This window comes from Haemorhous mexicanus, chromosome 6 (assembly GCF_027477595.1).
Source record: "Haemorhous mexicanus isolate bHaeMex1 chromosome 6, bHaeMex1.pri, whole genome shotgun sequence".
Lineage (NCBI taxonomy): Eukaryota > Metazoa > Chordata > Aves > Passeriformes > Fringillidae > Haemorhous > Haemorhous mexicanus.
The window spans coordinates 41,464,614-41,486,600 of record NC_082346.1 but is presented as its reverse complement, the minus strand read 5'-3'; the positions used below and the strand labels follow the sequence as shown (position 1 = coordinate 41,486,600).

The 21,987-nt window shown below is 37.2% G+C and overlaps 1 protein-coding gene across 1 annotated transcript in view; it reads left to right on the top strand.

Moving 5' to 3' along the window:
* SLC25A21 (solute carrier family 25 member 21) overlaps positions 1-21,987 on the top strand; it is a 235,143-nt gene that overhangs the window by 147,628 nt on the left and 65,528 nt on the right. The window lies entirely within an intron of this gene.

Here is a 21,987-nt window from a genome sequence, read left to right as displayed (position 1 = left end):
TTAGCCAAACCAAATTTTGAGATTAATTAGAAGCACTAATGATGCCATTTCCACTTACTCATTTTCAACCTCTGAATAAATTTATCCACCAGAAGCATTTCGAGCAGTTGAATAAGAAGAGCAAGATCTTATTGTTGTCTTTTTGTGCTATTCTGACAGCTCAGAGGACACTGAGGGAGATTTTGGCACTGGAAAATATTCTTAATGAATCAGAAGTCCTTAGGTGGTATATGGTGTAGGGGTGGATTAATGACTCTGCTTCACCTCTTCCTCACAAACTCTTATATGGCAGTAGGTAATTCTGGAAAGAAATCAGTGGTCAGAAAGTCTTTTACAATCCAGCTTTTTGTGGCTGCCAGTACAGACCCTGGTGACTAATAGGAATTCTGCACCAATTAGAGCAGAGTTGTGTTGTATGTGCTGGGGCTAAAACAGTTCCAGTATTCTTGGCTAGCCTGAGTGCAGTGGAAATACATTAGCAGCTTTGAAAAGCTTGGCCCACAGTTCTTCCTCCCATTTAATCACATAGCTTAAGAATAATGTAAACTTGAGTCTTGGGTGACAAATCATAAAGTTATAATCAGAAATGTTACAGCACGAGGCCAATTCACAGGTACTCTTGGAAGACATAATTTATGCAATTGCAACAAATTTCAATTTCATCATTGTTCAATGATGATCAGAATGTGATTCAGAAGCCTTTTGAAAGAGGTTATTTTTCTGTCTGAAGACAAGTTAGCTTCTGAACATGTGGATATCTTGAATACTGGTAGTTGAATTCTTCCGTATTTGAGAAATAAACCAGGATTTTTATCCAGAGCATAATAAAACTTAGAATAAACAGAAATTGGGTCAGTTAAAGTTTTTATGAGACATATTTCAGAAAATTAAGATAAATATATTAGAAGAAGATGTCTTTTGAAGATACAGCATTCATAATTTTTAGTGTATTTTCAGATTTCAAAATGATGAAGCTACTGCTTTGGAAGCTAGTGGGAAAGTACAGAAGTGATACAGATGAAAATCTTGTACTTTTCATGAAATACAGCTTAAAGACTTGTATCTTATATTACTTCCAATAAAACTAAGGCTGTGAGCAAAAATACCTAGGGACAGTTCCTGTTTTTCCTTCTGCTACAAAGGGGTAACCAGGGGCAATGTGTAGGACAGTGGGTAAAAGTAATTTACCCTTGTTTACAGTATTATTGAATCTATTCCACAAAGTCCTGTAGCTCAGAATATGTAATACTGGGTTAAGTAAACCCAATATTGGTGGATAATTTGGCATGACATGAACATTTTGGAAGATCAGGGTGATATCTGTCTGTCACTTTAAATAAATGACAAAATATGCAACATTTCTAAGAGACAGTCAAAATTTTCACCTTCCCCTCAGGCACTGCCACAAGACTGTGTAGCACCTCAGGAAATACTCCACGGGACATTGAAATGGGGCTGCAATATCTTAGATGTTCTGTTCTGGACACATGCACGGGCTTGAGTTCATGACAGAATATTTAAACCAGGTTTTGTTAGAACTTCAATTCTGATAACTTTAAACTTTCATATTTGTTGGAGTTTTCTTCTGAAATAACAATTGGTTTTGAAAGTGAATTTTCCCCATGGCAATCCACTTCATCAAGCTGTAATTTTTCTTTACCTTTATTTAACAGTGAAGTTGCTGTAAATGCTTCTTCACTGTAAGGGTGACACCCATAAAAAGGATCTGTAGGAATTGTTTGAAGGTGCTTATCTTGCTCTGTTTCTCAGGTATGGTCCATAAGGTGGCTTAGTTCCCACTCAGGGTCTTCTGACATGAGTTAGACACATATTTATGTGCTGGAGGGGTCAAAATCAAGGAATGTTTCATTGCAAGTTGTACAGTGGGCACATAATCAAATGCAAAGTTTTGAATAATTTCAGCATGGTTGTATTTATTTTGGCTGCAATATTTATCTTACAATATGGGCCTATGTATCTAAAATCTAAAAACTGTCGTAGAAGAAACATATTATGTGCTTAATAAGTACAAAAAGTGGGGGGAGGAGGTTAATCTAACTACTGGTTTTTGGTCTGTTCTTGTCTTTTGTCATTGTGTGTTTTCTAGTATTAAAATTTATATATTTGGTAGTTTTACCTTCTACACCAGCATACTTTAGAACTTTATGCTAAGCAAGTTATATAAAAGTACTTAGGAGCAGACAATTTAATTGCACTTTCTGTTGTTAAAAATACTTCTGTAATGGAAAAGAATTGCACTGACATTTTAATATGCTGTCACTTTAAGATACTACATGAAGTGTGAACAGAGCACAGGCACTTTTAACAGGTGTCTCTAATTGTTAGTTTGTTTCTTAGAAATAGCTATAATATAAATTTTTGTGGAACATGTAGATCCAAGGTGTTTGGATCTTGCAACATCCTAACCAGGCTTTCCTTTCGTTGCTGGTGAAAACAAATTGGGTTGTGTAATTGACTTTTTTTGTGAATAAACCTTTTATGTTTGCTTTGAGTTCAAACTCCATCTTTTTCTTATTATTCTTTTTTCCCTTAGGAGGGATTGCAACATGGGCTTTTAAGGGAAAAAAAAAAAAGTTCAGTGTATTCATTTATTTTAGTAAATAGGACTTTTCTATTGCTTTCAGATTTTGCCAGTCCGTAACTGCAGAAATAATCATGAAAAAAGGGTGAAAGCCAGATCAATTACATTTTTAAAGAGTGTATTTTCATTAGATCTTCCAAGTGCCTGTTATGTTCAAAGGGAGCTCAAGATTGTCTTGTTCACAGAATACTTGAAAAACCCCTTAAAAGAAACAGATCTATCCAGGAAAATGTCTGGATTGTTGTATGAAGTGTGCTTACTTTAAAAAATGTCAGAAGAAGAGCATCAACACACATACAGTTTTTTCAAATTTTCAGAGAGATTACTACTATCTCCTAAAGTTGATACAAAAATGTCTTTAAGCAAACAAACAAAAAAACAGAATACAGACCTGGTAACAAAAGTTAGTACTGAATTTTGAAAAAGAAAATAAAACACCAGTTTTGTTACATAGGAAATGAATTATGAACATTCATCTTCTAAAGAGTTTACCTAATTAACCTAAATAGTTATTCTTTTCTGAATTGGCAGAAAGATAAACTACATCAGTAATTCAAAGTTATATACTTAAGATTTAGTGAACATTTCAAGATCAAATGTTTCACTAATTTTTAAGATACATTTAGGTCGATTGCACAAAATTATGAAAGTCCATTTATTAGTTAAGCTGTTGTTAAAGTAAAGGAATTCTGATCAATTTGCTAAGAATTGACTCCAGCTGTGCTGGTTTCCGTCATGTAGTTAAACAGAAGCTCACCATGGTTTGATCTCCTTGTCCTCATTTTCATGGTCACTGAAGTAAAGGGATGATGGACACAGCAGCAGTCATGTGTTCCTTGAGTATTCAGGTGCTAATCCAGAGACTCAATTAAAAACTTCAAAGCCATTAGGGAGATATTTCTCTGAATTTAAGATAATTAACTATGTGTGCTAATTACACATTTAAATATCTATGAAGAAATCAAGTGAGAAATTCTGAATTTCAAGATAAAGTTGACAGATCTGGATTCTGATCTGGAATAGACAATAACCTCATCATCATAGCACATAGCTATGAAGTGAAAGAGCAAGTTCCAATTCCTGCTTCCTGAATCAGATATCAGACCTGGACTTGACTTTCCCAAAACCCTCACAGATGCCTTGACCTCTGAGTCTCTATGGCATAATCCTTTATTCAAAGCTCAGAAGCTTTTCTAGGCAAGACTAAAATATGAGCTCCAAATAAGCTCTTTCCTCCAGCATGTTCACTTGTGCATGTGGTTCAGCTACAAACTGCATTGTAAAAAAGCAAGAACTGATTGTGTCTCTGCCAGATCCTATTGTGAGTACTGTAGCCACTTATACTCTGCCTCTTATTTTTTCAACAACTGCAACTCCTTTTAATCAAAATAACTAGATAGAAGCGCATTTTTCCTCCTCACAGGAATAAAGAAAATTATGTGTCTAATGGATCCATTCTTAAAATGACTGCTGTATGTGCATCTATGCTGCAGGTGCAGAATCATGTGTACTCAAGATACAGAGTTTATTTACTTTTTAACACTGTCTATGTTGTATTCCTGAACTGTCTATGTGGTATATGTGTAATATGTCCAAGTGCCAGAAATTGAGCTGACACTTCAATTGTGGCCTTCGAGAGTAATTCCAAACTCGTATCCTTGAGTCTTTTAGCTGGATTTCTTTTTAGTTGAACTGTACGGAAAAAGAAATCTGAATTGGTGTTACTGCTTCAAAAGTTACCATTGCCCCATTGGCCTGGTAACTGCAGACATTGACTATAGCCTTGGTGTGTTTCAGCATCATCTCTACTCCCTTCAAACAGTAGAGTCCTGCTTTTCACACCATTTCATATCCCTCTTCATTGCTTAACAAGTGCCAAAAGAAGAATCTCCTCCCATATTTCTGTTCAAAACTTCTCTGTGCTATCCAAGGATCAAGAGCTTTTGCATGAATCTGTGAAGCCACTGTTACTGCACTGGAGCTCTTTCCTTGCTTGTGGTAGATTCTCAAGACAAAGTCTGACATGCTTTCCTAGTTCTCAGGTCAGCAAGTCCTCATGCCTTTAACTTGGGATACCTCATGATCAGTGATGATCAGTGTTTATCCTAACAACAGCATTTTTCTTTTCTTAGATCATGGTGCAAAAGAAGAGTTCCACCCATCTTACATCTTAGGCTTGCATCTAGTGTTCATCACTGACACTTTCTTCCCCAGTGGCTTGGAGTTGTTTCCAGAAGTGTAAGAACAGACAAATATCAGTAGTGTAAATTTTGTAGATACTGCATCTTTTTATTCATGAGTAGAACTGGTTATTTTGGATTTTCCTTCCCACTATAAAGCATGTGCTTTTGGTAGACAAGCAGAAATAGTGTACTCAGAGAATGTGTAGAACATATTTTAGATAAGGAATAGAAAAGTAATGAAAAGGCAAAATCATTGTGTCAATTCACAATTTTGAAATACATTAATCATAGAGTTTGGGGAAAATTTGAAAATGGGTAATTAATTTTATTCCTTTCTCCTGTAGTCTTTTGGCAAGTGCAGAAAGCTATATGTGGTTTTGGTCACTTCACAATAGCCTTAGACAGGTTAATGTTTTAAATAAACACTCAATGTTCATAAATTCCAACTGCTGAATGTATTTCCTGTGGTATGTTTTAAACAAAGGTCTGCTACTTCTGCTGTTTATCCCTGACATTGTTGTTAGACATACCTTTAGTATGCTTTCAGTTGTTGTTATTAAGGTTTTATTCTGTCATAAATTTCTAGATATACGTACAACAATAGGATTATTCTATTCTTCCTTCCCTAATTTTTGTGAAACACAGCCAGTTAACTTTATGGAGGAAATATTGAAATAGTTTAAATCTTCAAGGAAACCACTGAAAGAGCTAAAATCAGCTGTGCTAAAAAGGCATGTGCGTGGCAGTTGTGGGCAAATGCCCTTTCTGGAGTGAATTTTTATTTTTGTGATTAAGATGCAAGTACCTGTTTTCTGAATCACTCTTTCTAGTACAGCTAGCTAAGGTTAACTAAAACCAGAAGAGGAAGCATCTTCAAATCAAATCAAATTATGGGCAATACTCCCACAAGGCTCCTGAGCTAATTTAAGGAGCTTTTCTTTTGAAAGTCCATCCCTAGTCCATTCTATCAGAATCATATAGTGGGAGATGTAGCCAGAAATATTGCAAAAAAATAAAAATAAAAAAAGAATCAATGCCCCCAGATTAGAGGGATATAACTGAAGCAGAGATGGTAGATCTGTGCAGTGTACATGACACATCATATGGTGCAGAGTGCAGGCTGTGGTTGTGGTTGTCATTGCTGCGGGAGCTTATGTGCTCTAAATCTTCTCTTGAGTAGTTTAGAAACAGTTCTCTCTCGAGGGATCTGCTGACTTCTGCTGTTTCTTTGATTTGCATGCAAATCCAGGACTTCCTAAGGGCCTTGACAGCAGAGTTAATATTTTTAAACAGTAGCTTTAAGTCTCGATGTAGTAGTGCTTATATGATTCAAACTTGTTGATTGTGGGAGACAAGGTCTGAAAATATGCTGGTAATACCAATTGTGCTGGTTTTGGCTGGGGTAATTTTCTTCACAGTGGCTGGTATGGGGCTGTTTTCTGCATTTGTGCTGAACACAGGGGGGATAACACAGAGATGTTTTTGTTATTGCTGGGCAGTTCTTGCACAGAATCGAGGCCTTTTCTGCTCTTTTACTGCCATGCTGACAAGGATGCTTGGGGTACATGGGAGGCTGGGAGGAGACACAGCCAGGGGAGGTGACCAAAGGGATATTCCAGGCCATGCTCAGTATCTAAAGTGATAGGAAAAAGGAGGGAGGGGAGTTATTTGGAGTGCTGATGTTTGTCTCCCCAAGACACTGTTATGTGTGATGGGGCCCTGCTCTCCTGGAGGTGGTTGAACACCTGCCTGCCATGGGAAGAAGTGAATCAAGTCCTTGTTTTGCCTTACTTGTGTATGTGGCTTTTGCTTTCCCTGTTAAACTGTCTGTATCTCAACCCATGATTTTTCAAACTTTTATCCCTCTGATTCTTTCCCTGATCCCACTGGTGGGGAACTGAGCAAGTGGCTGTGTGGGGTTTGGTTGCTGCCTGGGGCTAAACCAATCTGATAAAGTCTTCTGCTCAAAGATACTGACACTGACTGTATTTCACAGATAAAATACTAATTAAAGTAAGTATCTTTGGAAAACCTAGTAGTTTAAATCTTGGCTCACTTTTCACAGTCCCTGCACTTTACCTTGCTCTGGTCTGATGTGCCAGCAAATAAAGTCTTGCCATTTGTGTAAAATCTAATATCAGATTTGTCTTTCTCTTTCCAGATGATAAATCCTATTGTCTCAAACTAAAATTAAAAAAAAAAAAACAAAAATCTGACCCAAAAAAAACAAATCAAGAAAACCCTAACCAAAATAACTACCAAGAAATTAAACAAAGAGCCTGAAGTAAAAAATACTCTTTTTTTAAAAATTGTTTTCTGCATATAGAACTTAATTTTCTGACCTTCAATCCAAAATGTATTGCAAAGTTGCGGTCTCTTTGGATCAAGAACAAATAATAAGATTTTTTTGTACACTAAGTAGTGGCTTGCACTTTCTCATGAAGTTACTTTAAAATATTTTTCCTTGCATTTAATTAGGTCTCTAGACATTGCATATGAAAGCTACAGTGTTACAGTACCTGAGCATTTTAATATGAATTTTCAGTATTACTTCAGTATTGTGTATTGTATTCTGCTGCACTTTGGGGTCTTTTGAAAGAATGGCAGAGAAGGGACAAGTGGAATGGCATTGCAGAAATGGTCAAGGTACTGGTGACCCCATCTCAGTGTTCACTGTACTGGTGTAAAGTTGTACCACACATTACTGTGAAATGTTTTGCTTGTGGGCTTCAACATATTTTGTGGGCCATAGGTAAAATTCTTTCTTTCTTTCTTTCTTTCTTTCTTTCTTTCTTTCTTTCTTTCTTTCTTTCTTTCTTTCTTTCTTTCTTTCTTTCTTTCCTTCTTTCCTTCTTTCCTTCTTTCTTTCTTTCTTTCTTTCTTTCTTTCTTTCTTTCTTTCTTTCTTTCTTTCTTTCTTTCTTTCTTTCTTTCTTTCTCCTCCTCTCTCTCTCACCTTCTCACTCACTCTCCCTTTTCTTCCACTAAGCTCCTGAATTTACAAAGGTTAAAATTTACCCCAGGGTGGTTTCAGTCCATGGTGGAGGCCACAGCTCAGTGTGGTGCTGAGTGTGCAGATCCTCCTCCTGAGTACAGATCTCCTTCTGCAGCTCATCCCCTTCTTCCCTACTGCCCCTGGACTCCTGCCTCTTCTTTTCCTGCTTAGGTTCTCCCTTAATTTTTGCACAATCTCACTGCAAATTCCTTTCTCAGGACAGGTAGACCTTTCTGAGTCAGTACAAAGCTGATCTTCCCTGATATTTTTCAGGAGGGAGGAGAGCCAGCAGGAGTAGCTTCCACCATGTGAAGTCAGCTCAGCTCTGAGAGGGAGAACAGTGGGGAAAAAAAGGTTGGGATGGTCAGAAATGAAACACTGAGGGGCCAAGCCATCTGCACCGTGGACCCACAAAATTAAGAAAAAGTATTTTCCCCTGGTGGCAGTTCGGTGCCTCTGATATTACTTTTTAATCAAATTAGCACTCTTGTTCTTAGTGTTTAATGGACTTAATTTCAGTAATTTCATGTTTCATGGGTGCTTGTCTGAGATTTAGCTAAGTACACATTGACATCTAATTCTGCTGCATTTTTTCATCAAGAATTTCTTAATTTAATCTCTCTCTTCCACAATCTTAGATTTTCTCCACAAACCTAGGGGTTTTCTTCCACAATCATAAATTGTGAATAAGTCCAATGATTATATATCACACCTATGATTTTATTGTAGCTGCTTGTTCACGTACATGTTTGAGGTGCTGAGTCTGCCATCTTGCCCTTATCCTAGACCTCCTCCTCCTTCTCTTGTCATGCTCCAGTCTGGATTACTTCCCAGTTCCAAAGAGCACAACCCACCCCAGGCAGTTTTGTGGACAAAGAGAGCAGAGCAAAGGGGACTGCCTATCCAAATTTCAACACTGCTGCTTATGTGGTGACATCCTCAAAATATTGGGACACCTCCAGATGTGCTGTGCCTGAGGATATGGCTGTGGGAGTGTGGGGACATGTAATGATAGCTTGTTGTCAAATTTGAGTGACCTACTCTCTACTCCAAAAAGCTGGATGTATTTTCATGTGAAATACCTCTGCTACTGTTGAAAATGCTAACAGCCAGCTAAGGGAACAGATCAATGACAAATGTGCACCCTTTCTTTTAGGGCATTTGCTAGAGCCTTGGCAGTGTATGAAAGATGGACAGCTTCATCTGTAGTCTAGGGAAAGATTGGAACAGCAATGCAGGACAGGTAATTCCATCAGTCCTTGATACCCATCTTGGGGATGTGGGATGAGTTGGGCTTTGGCAATGCATGTCTCTGCACTGATTCTGCAGGGAGCCTGGATGGCTGACTTAAATTCAGCACTTGAATAAAAGATAACTGAAGGTAAATAAGATGAGGAATACTTAAGCACTTAAAATGTATGCAAGAGTTCTGCTTTAGTGCATGTCTAATTCCAGCAGGCTGTACATGTCTACTAGGTTTAGGACAGATCCGAACTCAGCCAAAGGCAGAGCTCTTCAGTACCACTGAGGTGCCTCTCAGAAAGTCTGGCAGGACACGACCTAATCTGCACATTCAGGGGGACAGTGGCCTCTGATGCCCTCTGCCTGAGCACTTGGGGTGCATCTCTGCAGAAGTGCTGCTGTGTCATGCCAACAGAGCTCTATGCTGTGGGAAGTAGCACTGAGGACTACAACCCTCTTATGTTATTGATAAAGCCGTGTCTGCACCTATCCTAGAAAGTACTTAGTTTATACTTTCTATAAGTTTACCCTTAACTAGAGGTTAGAAATGTGCCAATACCAAAGCAGTAAAAAACTTCACTGGCTGTTTTGCTATGGTGAGTACCATGAAAAACCTCATTTGATTTTTGCTGTGTGTGACAGAGCTGCTTTAAGTACCTTACCAGCAGATGCAATGACAAAGATTTGTGAGCTGGATGATTCAGGAACACATTCAAACCCCCTTGAGCAGGTAAATGAGATAATGGGATTCTGGATATACACCTTTTTTTTCTTTTTAATTGTGATAGCCACCTTTTGTAAGCTGAATAGAAACCCGGAATTTAATTTCTTTCCTGCCAGTTAGATTAAGCATCCATAGTTTTTTCATCCCATGTTTTGGGATGCATAACACTTGATTTACAGATCTCCTGACTGCTGCAGTTGTAATTAAAACAACTCTGCCTCCATAGCTTGAACACTGAGTGCAAACACAGGCCGATAGTTTAATCAATCCATTTTAAAATGTATTAACTAAACCAGCAGTTTACTGTTCTTGTCAAACTCTAAACAACTGTAAATCTTGTTTTCAGAAACCAACCAGAAAAAGCGCAACACATTAAAAATGAATTAGACATGGCACACCTCCCATAAGCTGTATAATAAACAGATCACAGCCCTCTAGTAATAGCTGCGATTTCTGGCATGTCACTGGAGAAGAACTCATGGGTTTTCCAAATGACCCATGTCATAAATCACTGTGTTCCCATTTACACTGAGCACATGTATCTAATTTTTCGAGTGGCTTCTGAAATCCTGATGAATGGCTTTGAAATTGATTACTGGAATGTATGAAAAATGGTGTCACAAGTGCCTCATTGAGGAAAGGAAAAGGGGGCTAAAAAATAACCCAGTGAAATCTGAACACAAAATTTTAATATGAACTGAGTAACAAATAATTAAACACGCAGGAGATAAACCTAAAACATAACAAATGTGAAATCACTCACACTTTTCTTTAAGGCAGATAAATTAATATACATTTTCAATAGAATTATAAATATAAATGCACAAGCCAAGCATAAACCATGCTGATATTTTTTTGACTATGCAGGTATCAACGTCTTGCTTGTTCAGTTTACTGTGTTTTCTCTGTGTTAGTATGAAAGTTTTTATCATATGGAATGCTTCATGTTAGGAAAAAAATAGGGCATCCAGAAATGTATTCAAACTTATTAATGGAACACCTGAGTCACACTGGGATACTTATATGTATATCCTATCCACTTTCTTTATCTATGTGAACTTTTCAGAGCAGATGTAACCCCCCATCCATCACAGTCAAAACTGAACAAAACCTGTACAATCACTAAACCCAAATTAATACTCCTTGGCTCTCCATACCTCTCTGCAGACCCCATAGGCATAGTATCCAACACAGCTCATGTTTCAAGTGACAGGTAGGAGCATACTTGGTGATTCCAATTTTTATTTCCCTTTGTGTAAAAGACTGCAAATTATGTTACATGCTGAAAGATAATGTAGACAATTTTTATGTTTTGCTCACTGCTAAAGATTTATCTGTGTCAGCAGCTGGAGCAAATGGACTGAAGTTGAGTGTGTTACATGATTGTAGCATGTAGATTCTGATTTGGTGTTGAAAGAAACTCCTTGGCAGATAAGTAATGAAATGAAACAGCAAACATGCCATCACCTAATAAAAACATCAGTTCATAAAAACTATTAACTACCTTTTCCCAAGACATCCCTTTTTAATTGATATGTTTGAATTTGTCATAAGAAAACAAATTCATGTTATTCTTATAATATGTGCTGACCTGTGCTTACAGAATAAAGAATTTTTAAAGAAAAATATTACCTTTTGTCCAGTCTCTATTTGCAAGGTTCAAAATGACCAACATTCATTAAACTTTATTACTGAGGTTCATGAAAATTTCTTTGGATTAGAAAAGCATAACCTTCTGTCCTGATTTAGAAGGGTGTTGCAGCTTTTCATTAACCTGGAAGCCTCCTATTTACATGGTTCACAGCCTGGTCTCAGCTCACTTGGAGGTAACAAAGGGTGTCGGGACACAAGTGCAGCAGGGGGCTCATCCTTTAGGGCTGCCATCTGAGTTTGATCAGGTCAACTGCTTTAACTCCTGCCTCATTAGGCAAAATAAAATGGAGATTATGGTGTGTGGAAGGATCACATTACAGACAGCAAACTCTGCCTCCTGACGCTCTCTGTTGATTTTGCATCTTGACAAGACCTTGCTCTCTGTGTTTTCCATTCTGTATTACAGCAGGCCTTAAATTATTTTGAAGACAAGACCATTTGTATCCCCTGGCATTTCAGAGCTTAGCCATAGAGGAGTGAAGTAGTACGTGAAGACACATTAGTCTCAGAGGCAGTTTACTTACTAGAGAGATGTCACAGTGTAGCAAGGGCTTAAATGCTGATAGACACATTAATTCAGCTTGTCAAGCAATGCCTAGCTCTTCTTTTTTCAAAGTTCAAGTTAGCTGTGAATTTGAAAAAATATGACACAAAAAAAGTTCACGAGATAAATTATTATTACCACCTGGCACATAGGATTGAGTATTTAATTTTCATTATTTACAATTGACATGCTCAGTCTAGTCCTGTTTAATTTAGTCATTGGTTTTGGTGTTTACATAAGATTGTAACATTGTTTAGATTTTTAAGTATGTCTGTTGCATTTCAGTGCCTGCTAGAGGGGAGATACGTGTCAATTATCAAATTTTCATCTCCTAATGTGAGTCAGTCACCTGATTGTCCATTAAAAAAACATTTTCCTGCTGCACTCCTCTGTATGTGCCATAAATTAATAGAGGCTTCTCAGTCTTTAAAAGTCAGAAATTGGTTCAGCATATCAGTTTGGCCAGCTGATAACTAGTGGCAGACCTCTTATGAGGAATATAATGACAGTTCTTATCAACCCCATCCAATTATGCTTTTCTTTAGGAAAACCAGGGTGTTAAAAGCAGGTGATGGTTAGCAATCAGGTATCTCTTTTTTCTTTTACTCCATTTGTCAGTAGGATTTTCTTTAGCATCTTCCTTCATAGGCACAGTCAATAAAAGTGAAATATCAAAATTAGAAATAATTTTACTGTATTTTTTGTGATTATTCCTTCATAAATCAAGAGCTAGACAGAAGTACAGACAACAAGCTGCTGTCAGAACAAGAAGCTCCCCTCAGGGAAAGGGGAAAAGAGGAACAAGTAATATGTGGCAGATGTGAACATAAATTGTTTAATGCGAAGTAGAGTGTGCGCAATTCCATGGTTAGAAGTATAGCTTAAAATTGTTTTAAGCTGACCTAAGACTTTTTTATTCAATTAATGGCCAACTGAGCAATATACACTATTATTACCTCCTATATGAATTTAATATGTCTGAATTTAAAGCCATTAACTTTCAGGAAACTGTAAGTTGCACAATCCCTGATAATGTCTCTCCAGTAACATGGGCCACATTTAACTTCTTCTGCATGTTGGACACCATCTTCAGCATCCCTATTCCTGATGCAGCCTCATTCATTTGTAGACTATCATGTTTCCTTGGACTTCATGAGGAAGGAATCTTAAAAAATAAACTCCTTGTTGCACATTTTTGTTTCTATATATCTACCTTAAGAGTTGTGTCTTTTGGGAAGGTCTCAAGTTGAAAGTTTCCTCTAAGAAGTTTCACAGAATGAACCTTCCACTTCCAAAAACAAATGACAGAGAGGCAGAGAATATGATTTTCATTAAGCAATTACTCTCTGAAAATTATTAAAAGGATTTTGTTAAAGTATGCATCATGAAGCATGTGCATAAATCATTGCAGATTCTGTGGCCCACATTTCATTTATGTCTGGTTTCAACCTGTGATTTCTTCTTAATGCTCTTTTAACTTTCTAGGTCTGAAAATCTCTTTTTTTTCAGTTCACCTTACTCTAGTGGCTGCCCTTGTCCACCAAATCTGTTCCTTCTGTGTCTCTTCTTTATCCTTTTTAACAACCCATCTCAAATTCTTCCTCTCCAGTTCATTTCCACTTCACTTGCCAGCAGTTCTTTACTTGCTCTCTTTCCTTTTAACTCCTTTAGATGAAGGCACCACTTTCTGCTGTAAGCTTAATTCTTGCTGAGACAGGGTCACACATACCATGTCATGATATGCCTCATGCATATAATGCTGAATACAGGATTTAGGAGATCCTGTGGTAGAAACCAGAACAAACTGCATCAGGAGGATGAAGGCAATTGTTTAAATCAAAGCTGTGGTGATTTTGGTGTGAATTGTGTGCATCCACTCAAGGGTAGTGCTGAGTTACTGAAAAATGGAGTAATCTTGGCCAATAGTAAAAATTGGGCATCGGGTGGGGACTGTTTGTTTTTTCTCTACTCCACAGCCTTGTAGATATTTGCATCAGCAAAACAGAGTTTGGCAACAAGCAGTGATCTTAAGTTGGCTCTCTCATCAGAGCAGCCACTCACCAAATTACATTCCAAGTGGAAAATGTAAGATGTTGGCAATGCTTGACTGTCTTCCCAGTATGAAGCCCACCTGAATCTGAGTAGTCTTGTCTTCAGCACCTTCAGTTCTGCAGAAGTGTGGAGGACTCATAGGACATTATACTGTCCAAGTATACATTTAGTATAAGGGCATGCTCAGTTGTCATTTTAATAGGATTTGTCCTTCATTTATGATAACTTTGGCCAAAGGTCCTCTCTCAGGGCATGGAGATGGTTGGATGCAGAGCTCGTTCAGCTGCATGGGTGGGTTAAGAGAGAAAGTTATATGATGCTGAGGAGTCAGAATGGCAAATTCTCAAATATTAAATGTTATTAGCCTATAATATCAGCACCCAGCTATATTTTTTCCTCTCCGTTTAGAAAGCTAAGAGGAAAGTGCAGCAAATACTACTCTTGCCTGCTGTATGCAGTGAGAAAATGATACTGATATATTCCAAGAGCACAGTGGTAAGATTCCTCTTTCTCTGTTTTGGTCTTCCAAGAACAATAGGAGCCATGCAGTAGATCTGAGTCATCTGGCACAGCCCAGTGTGACTCATGGTGACATTCTGTAACTACAGCAAGGGACAGCAGAGCTCACTGCTTGCAGATATAGGAGCAAAGAGACAAAACTGGGTACTTTTCCAGCATCCTTAGCTCTCAGCTTTGGGGTCCAGGAACAACCTGTTCAGGTCATGTTCTCTCAGAGAGCTGAAGGGAGCATCAGTGAGGGCTCAGGCCCAAGCTGTTTTGACAAGAATAAAAGAAAAAATTGTCCATGCCTTTTGCAATCCAGCACTAATTAATCTCTGAGTATTTTAGCATGGATGATTACCATGTGGTGATTAGAAATTATGTGGTGCTGTAACCTGGAGATAGTTTGTCTTGAAAAGGCTTTGGCTTCAAAGGTGGTAGGAGAGTAATAGGGTACAAAAAATTGATTTTGTTGGTTGCTTTTGATTGCTTTGAAAGGTGCAGAGGGCTATGTTACAAGAACCATTTCTAGGATTCTTTTTCCCTTCCAAAGGCACTGGCAGTAATACTACCATCTCCAAAATTCAAGGAATGCCATCCTCAGCTGATTTGGGTCAGCAGAAGAAAGTTCAGAGCTTGGAGTTCTTTCTTGCCTTTCTGTTTGTATGGTAATATATAAATAAAGGCTCCAGTTTGTGATGTCAGATTTCCACTTTAATCTTTATGCAATTTCACTACCATTGCATGGAAGCACAGCTCAGCATGGCTTGTCTAGAAGTTAAGCTGGTTTTTACATGCAAAAGTTTGAAGCTTTTCAAGAAAAGAAAGGATAAAAGGATCAAATACAAAAAAAAAAATCTATATTTACATCATAGGTATTCTTTACTGGCTTTGGGCACAAAATCATTACTGAAACCTCTAGTCTAATTTACACATGATAAATTCTGTTTGAGGTCTTTAGTAAATCCAGTGTTTACAGTGAAGCCAAGTGATTAACATTTTTGCTGGTTTTAGACTCTCTGGTAGATTAACACTCCCTAAATTTCCTCTGATTCTGTGCTACATTTAATTCCATTGTGCATATTTGTCTATAAACTATTTTAGACTGCATCAGCTGATACTCTTAAATCAGATTTCATGTACAAATGTTTCTCTGGGTCTTGGAGATATCTGTCATAAAATGTCTTAGGTTCTCACTTCAGGAGGTCTGGATCTTTCAACCAAATTTAGCAGCTATTTATGCCTTGAGAAGACCTTATCTAATGTACTTTTGGTTCAGGATCATTCATAGCTTTGTGTTATATTGAAACATGGACAAAGAGTGTAATTTGGTAATGTCATGAAGGATGAAGTTGGTTAGAAAGGGAAGTGTACACGATTTATAATAACACAAGTATTTCCTTGCTAATCCCTTGTCAGGTTCATTATCTGTAGTGCCCCAGGCAATAGTTGGCCTATCGTGAGAGTGAAATTTAACCCACAGCATGAAATTAATCCTCAAAGACTTTTGTCTACTCTTTCTAGAAATAATAAATTCAAAGTGATTTTATAAATCTCCTCTCTAACTTTATGCAGAGGTGTTAAATTAGAATCCAAACTCTGTGGCACACATCAATCTGTTGATTAACATTTAGTTAACTAAGATGAAAGCGTATATCAAGCATAATAAGGAATTTGAAGGATTAGTGATATGTTTTTTTTTTCTTCCTGAAAACTTTTCTTTAATAATACAGAAAATTCTATTCCTTGCAATTACAGGGAAGACAAAGGTATATGTATGCATACATGGATAAAACCATTAAAATCATCTGCATTTCCTAGAGTTTCCAATCTTATATATGAAACAATGTGGTTGGGGTTTTCCTACCCAGGCTCTGCTGTAAAGTTTGTTAGAAATCTAATGAGGGCTTGTTTCAGCTAAACAGATGAATTTTTAGTCAAAGTACCTCTTGAATCAACTGTGTAAATGGCATGTAAATCAGCTGGGTTTTTTCAAAAAGAGATTTCTTTTTCTTTATATGCAAAGCTCTTTCTGAGGAGATAAGAGTCGAAAGTGATTTATTCCTGGTAAATGTAGACTCTCTTCAGCATTGTAAGAATATCATTCCTCATGCATAGCACTTATCTACTCCTATGGCTACTCAAAGCTATTCACCTACTCCTGAGCTACTCATTGCTGCTCTTTAATCCTGAAGGCTGAGGTTTGGTGCTCACTTTGAGAATTCTTCCACTTTTGACAGCAGGAAGTAATATTTAATAAATGTTTGCAATTGGCCATATCATCTATGTTAAAGAGCTTCTTCAATATATAAGTTAAAACTTCACACAGTCATAGCCCCTGGGACAGAAACAAAGTGACAAAAAATTAAACAAATCATTAAACAAGTCAAGTGTTTCATAGTACACAGATCTGGAAATACATTATTCTTCTGACATAAATTATAGCAGTGGCGTAGACATGGAACCACTCTCTCTGCACATATTCCTTAAAAGAAAATTAGTTCCTTAAGTCACACTGTATTTTCTCCATGTTTTTTAGAAAAGCTATTTTTGTGCACACATATACTCTAGTGGTGAGAAGGAAAACAGCAATTACTGGAGTATAAACAGAAAGTAAACAGAGCAGTGAGCAGAGGAATATCATTGACCCAAAAAGGGACTTTAGACATGTTAGAGATGCCACTTGCTATTTTGTGTAAGTCTAGGAGGCCTCTGAAAACTATATATCCTTTTGGTGGAAAGTTCTACAGAAGTACCTCATATAAAGTTAAAATATCTTTCTCTTATATTTCTTAAGTGGCTTTTATTGTCAATGGGAGCTGATGAATTTAAGAATTATAATTTGATACAGTATGATACAGCAAATAAGTACCATATATGAATTCAGATATCATTTATGCCACATTAATACTATCCATTGAATGCAGTAGTAGAGAGAGAAGGGAAATTTGCGGAATTAAAATGCTTCTTGATATGTTTTAGAGATGGGAGGAACACATGCAGTGATACATTGCTCATGTTTTGACCAGTATCTGCCTCAAGGTTTTCCATCTGCTCAATATATCATGTTTCTTCAGCACCACTCTCTTTTCTATCCTGCCTATTTTCATAATTTTGCTCACTCCCTCATTCCCCTGTGATTGACTTTCACTATTTGCCCTTTTCCCAGACCACAGGCTCATAGGGGAAAACTTGCAACAAAAGCAGCAGTGTTTGTTGATTCTGAGCCTGTGGTTTCTGCTGCCAGTTCCAATGACAAGCTGGCATCTTGTGACCTCTAATTAATGACCTCTAATAAATTGGTGGGTGATACATCTCTTAGCTGTTAGGCAGGATGGCTGTCTGCATTTTCAAGAGAGTCTTGAAAAAGAAGGCTAAAATCTGTCCCCTGCACGTAATAAAACTGGAGGTACCTTTCTGCAGACCTCTAAGGTCAGCTTTATTCTTGGAAGAGGTTCAGGCCACAAGTGGGTCAAACTTTAGATTTTTAACAAGGATAATTCCAATGTATTCTGCAAAATTTAGGTACAGTAGGCCCTTCTCATGCTTCAGACTGGGCACCTTTCAGACTCCATAGCAGGGAAGGCTGGTTCCTGCAAAGGCTTGGATCCCTATTTATGTGCACAGACACATAAATTGCACAAACATTATACCCAAAATGAAGCAGCTAAACCTACTGCTAGTATCATATCACATAGCAAACCTCTATACAGCTGTTTCTTTAAAAGAATCATAGCACAACTAAGGAAAAGGATAAATTATGCTGTTCTTTCAGAGAGCTACCTTTCCCATTAGCCAGCTATGAAAAAGAGGATAGGAGGGGGTATGCCTGCATGTTGAACACTTAGGCATTTACTTATTGCACTCTTACTCAGTTTGGCATTAGACAAGACCGAGAAATTTGCCAGCAAGGTCATGATCCCACTCATTTTATATGTAATAATATATACAAAGTAATTGCCTATTAATTCTGTGTAAGCATGCAGACCCACTTTTTTCCAGCAGTCACTTTTCAACAATTGTATTTACCAGTAGGCATTCAACAATTTATTTAATTGAGTTTGCTTTATCTCTGAATCCATGTAGCATTATGAAGACTTGACTAAATGTGTACATGGAAGAGGTACTGAATGTGGTAAGGAAACAGAACAACAGTCCCTGAGAAATGCTGCATGGATAACACCAGAACTGCCTTTTCTTCTTTCTATTTTTCAGTCCTCAAGCTCAATATCTGAGTCAGATGAGCCATGTTAGCACAGTTTGCCTGCCTGCCTGTCTGGAGAAGAATGTGAGCAGAAAGCCTTTAAAGACTTCTGTGACTATACAAAATGAAGGCGCTTCTCTAGCTTCCCACTGGTGCTGAGTGAAACAGTTTGTTTTCTGAGATAGACGTGACTGTAACAGAACCTGACAATACTTCCTTGATTTGAATATTTTCATGAGCTCAAAAGGAATCATTTACCATTTCTTTTTGGAAAAATAATCTTTTATTAGAGTCTTTAAAAGGCACAAGGCTGCATGAAAGCAGTAAAATCTGCTGAAAAGTGTATCCTCCAAACTACTGCACCGAATGCTGCCCACAAATGCTTCGCTGAAATCCTCTCTTTTCCAAAATTGCCTTGTTTTGTACCTTTAAAATTATCAGCACTTGGAAAAAGCCTTGTTAAATCTGAAAGAATTCCTGTTTCCCTTTAGACTTAACAATGTTTCAGATACTGATTAAAAAGGGAGCTCTCCCTTTATTCCTGAAGTCGGTAAGAAATATTATGGAAAATTGTGTTAACTCTTGCAAATCCCTCTACAACTATAAAAGTACAAATGAGATCGTCCCTGCTGTTTCAGTCAGGCCTATGAACCTCAGAGCAATAGGATATTTATAAGAAAATTCCAGACATAGCAGTGGTGCCGTGATCCATATGACCCAAAGTTTCCAGTCTTTGTCTATCCTCCTGTCTTTAAGGAAAAACAGAGGGGCGTAAAATGAAAACTTGGAAGATCACAAATCATTGTTATGACTCATTATAATGAATGATTTGTGCATTACTTTCTGGAGTAGTTAGGTTGAGTTCAGGGGAAAAAAGTAAAGTTCCTTTATAATTTTTGCCACTTTATGCCAATTTTCAAGCAACTGTCTTTCCTGAAGCAACAAGGATCTTTTTTCCACACCATCCTGGGTAATGAGTGAGTTTTTTCAGCTGGAAGAGTTTGTTGTGATATAAAGGTGCAGCCTTGCACGGCTGTTGTCAAGACCCTGTTAGTATTTCCATTACAGCATTATTTTCTATTGTATAAAACTGGGATGTCAAGTACTCGAAGTTGAACTTTGGTAGTTTCAAAAGTGTATTTAAAAATAAGAAAAATAATCTCAATGTGTGGGGCTGTTTGGTTCTGGAAAAAAGAAAAAAGTGTCCTGATAGTTTTGTAGCAACTATTGTGATTCAACAACAGCTTTGAATATTCAAACTTATTCTTCTGACCTCGGTGTGCAACCTGCATTCTAAATTCTCCTGAGTTTTGTTTAGCATTACGTTTTGCTGTTAACTGTTAATAGTATGAGTTGGAAAAATAAAAATTAATCTACTGAAGTGGAAAACTGCTGTTTTCCCACTACATTGAATTTATGAGAACTCATTTCCTTTATTTTTTTCTTATCTTCATACAGTGAATTAATAGGGTATACTCATAAGTATCAAAGGTTTCTCCTTGCTAGGAGAAAGGTTTATCCTTACTAGGATAAATTTTACTGTTACACCAAAATTTCTTGAATGTGTCTTTATATATCTGCGGACTCTAAAAGAACTGGCAAGCTACAATTTGAACACACAGAAAACTTTCCTTAGTGTTCAGTGAATACATTTTTGTTTTGATTTTTACAGAAGTGCACTATTTCTGATTAATTGAATTGCAGAATGCACATGCTCTGATATTTCACTAGTTTTACTATAAGTCACCACAGCAGTGAAACTCATAGTGCTTCAGAGGAAATTTCATCCTTGACTTGCCTTGTCCTACTGTATGTTAAGAATTGCTGAGATCACTCAGCACTGGTCGATAATGAATTCCACATAAGCTGTAATACTGGGGCACAGTTGGGTGGGTAAGAGTTGAGTTTCAGTCTTTAACTCAGAATTTCCTTATTTTGCCCATTTAAGTCAGTATGTTTTCTGTCACTTAGCCATACAATTTATTAGGCAAAAAGTAGCATTTTCGTGGAAGTAGCACGTGCATAGTAGGCAATGTCCTTATTATGTGAATTGGCTATTAGTCATTTAAAGTGGTTTGTCTGTTAATGAGAAAAGGCATGTTGTTAATGCTTTCAAGTGCAGGATATTTAGCTGTATTTTTCAGCAGAGTAAGTCTGGTTGCATCCTTTCCAGTATTTAAAAAATCTCAGCCACAATAAATTAACAAAATTGTTTCCCTTTCAAATATTTTCCAGCACAGAACTAACACTTCTTTCAGCAACTCACAATTTGATTTTGGCTATTCTCCTCTAAAAATGAATTTGAATTTCTGTGTTTGGCCATTTCTTTCCTTTGGGAGAAAAGATATTTTTTGTTATCTTTCCTACTTTGACCACAGGGAGCAAGTGTAATGTAGATTTTGTTGTGGTTTGAAAATTTTTGGTGCTAAATCATTTTAATACCAAAAAAAAAGAAAAATTAAGAATACATTCAGCTGTGAGGGGATTGATCTCATCAAAGAACTTAAAATGTTAATGAATACTGAAAAGTGTTGAACAACCCACCTAAAAATCCTCCTCCTCCATCTTCATGCCAGAAAGCCACAAAAATTCTTCTGCCTTCTCAGGAGAGGTGCTGTGCGATTTCCATAACAGACACTGAGATCAAAGCTTTGTTGAGAAAACTGTGTAGAAGGGCTTGGCCCTTTCTACAAAACTTGTAGAGGAAGAATATTACTTTTTCCAGTAGCATGTAGATCTTTACTGCATTTTCTGAAACTAGAAGAGTTTTAGAGCAGGGCTTACTGTTTGTATTTCAGGTGTTGTCCAGTAGTGACCAGTGAGAGATCATTTGAAGCCTTTCTATGGCTAATCAGACACGTGTTTGAGTTTACAAAGCTGTGTTGAGATTTGCCTTTGCATCTCTTTGGAGTGATGGAGAATACCCTTACCATTTAAAGGCAGCAAAATTACTCCTCTAACCTGATATTACTTAACTGATAGATGAAATGTTCATACCTACATTCAAATTTTTTAACAACTCTAGTTTGCAGAAGCTCAGTAAAGGGTCATAGATCACAGTAGTCTCACAGGACACAAGAATTGTTTTCCAACAAGAGGTCAGGAAAGGACATACATTTTTGTAATAGAAGTTAAACTGAGATTAAAAAATTGAACACTTTTTAAGCAGGCACGTTTCACGCTGAAATCAGCCAAACCACATTCTCATTTTTCCCTGAACTGAGTCTGCATACATACATGAGACTGCATGTCTTAATATAATTATCACATAATACAATTATCATATAA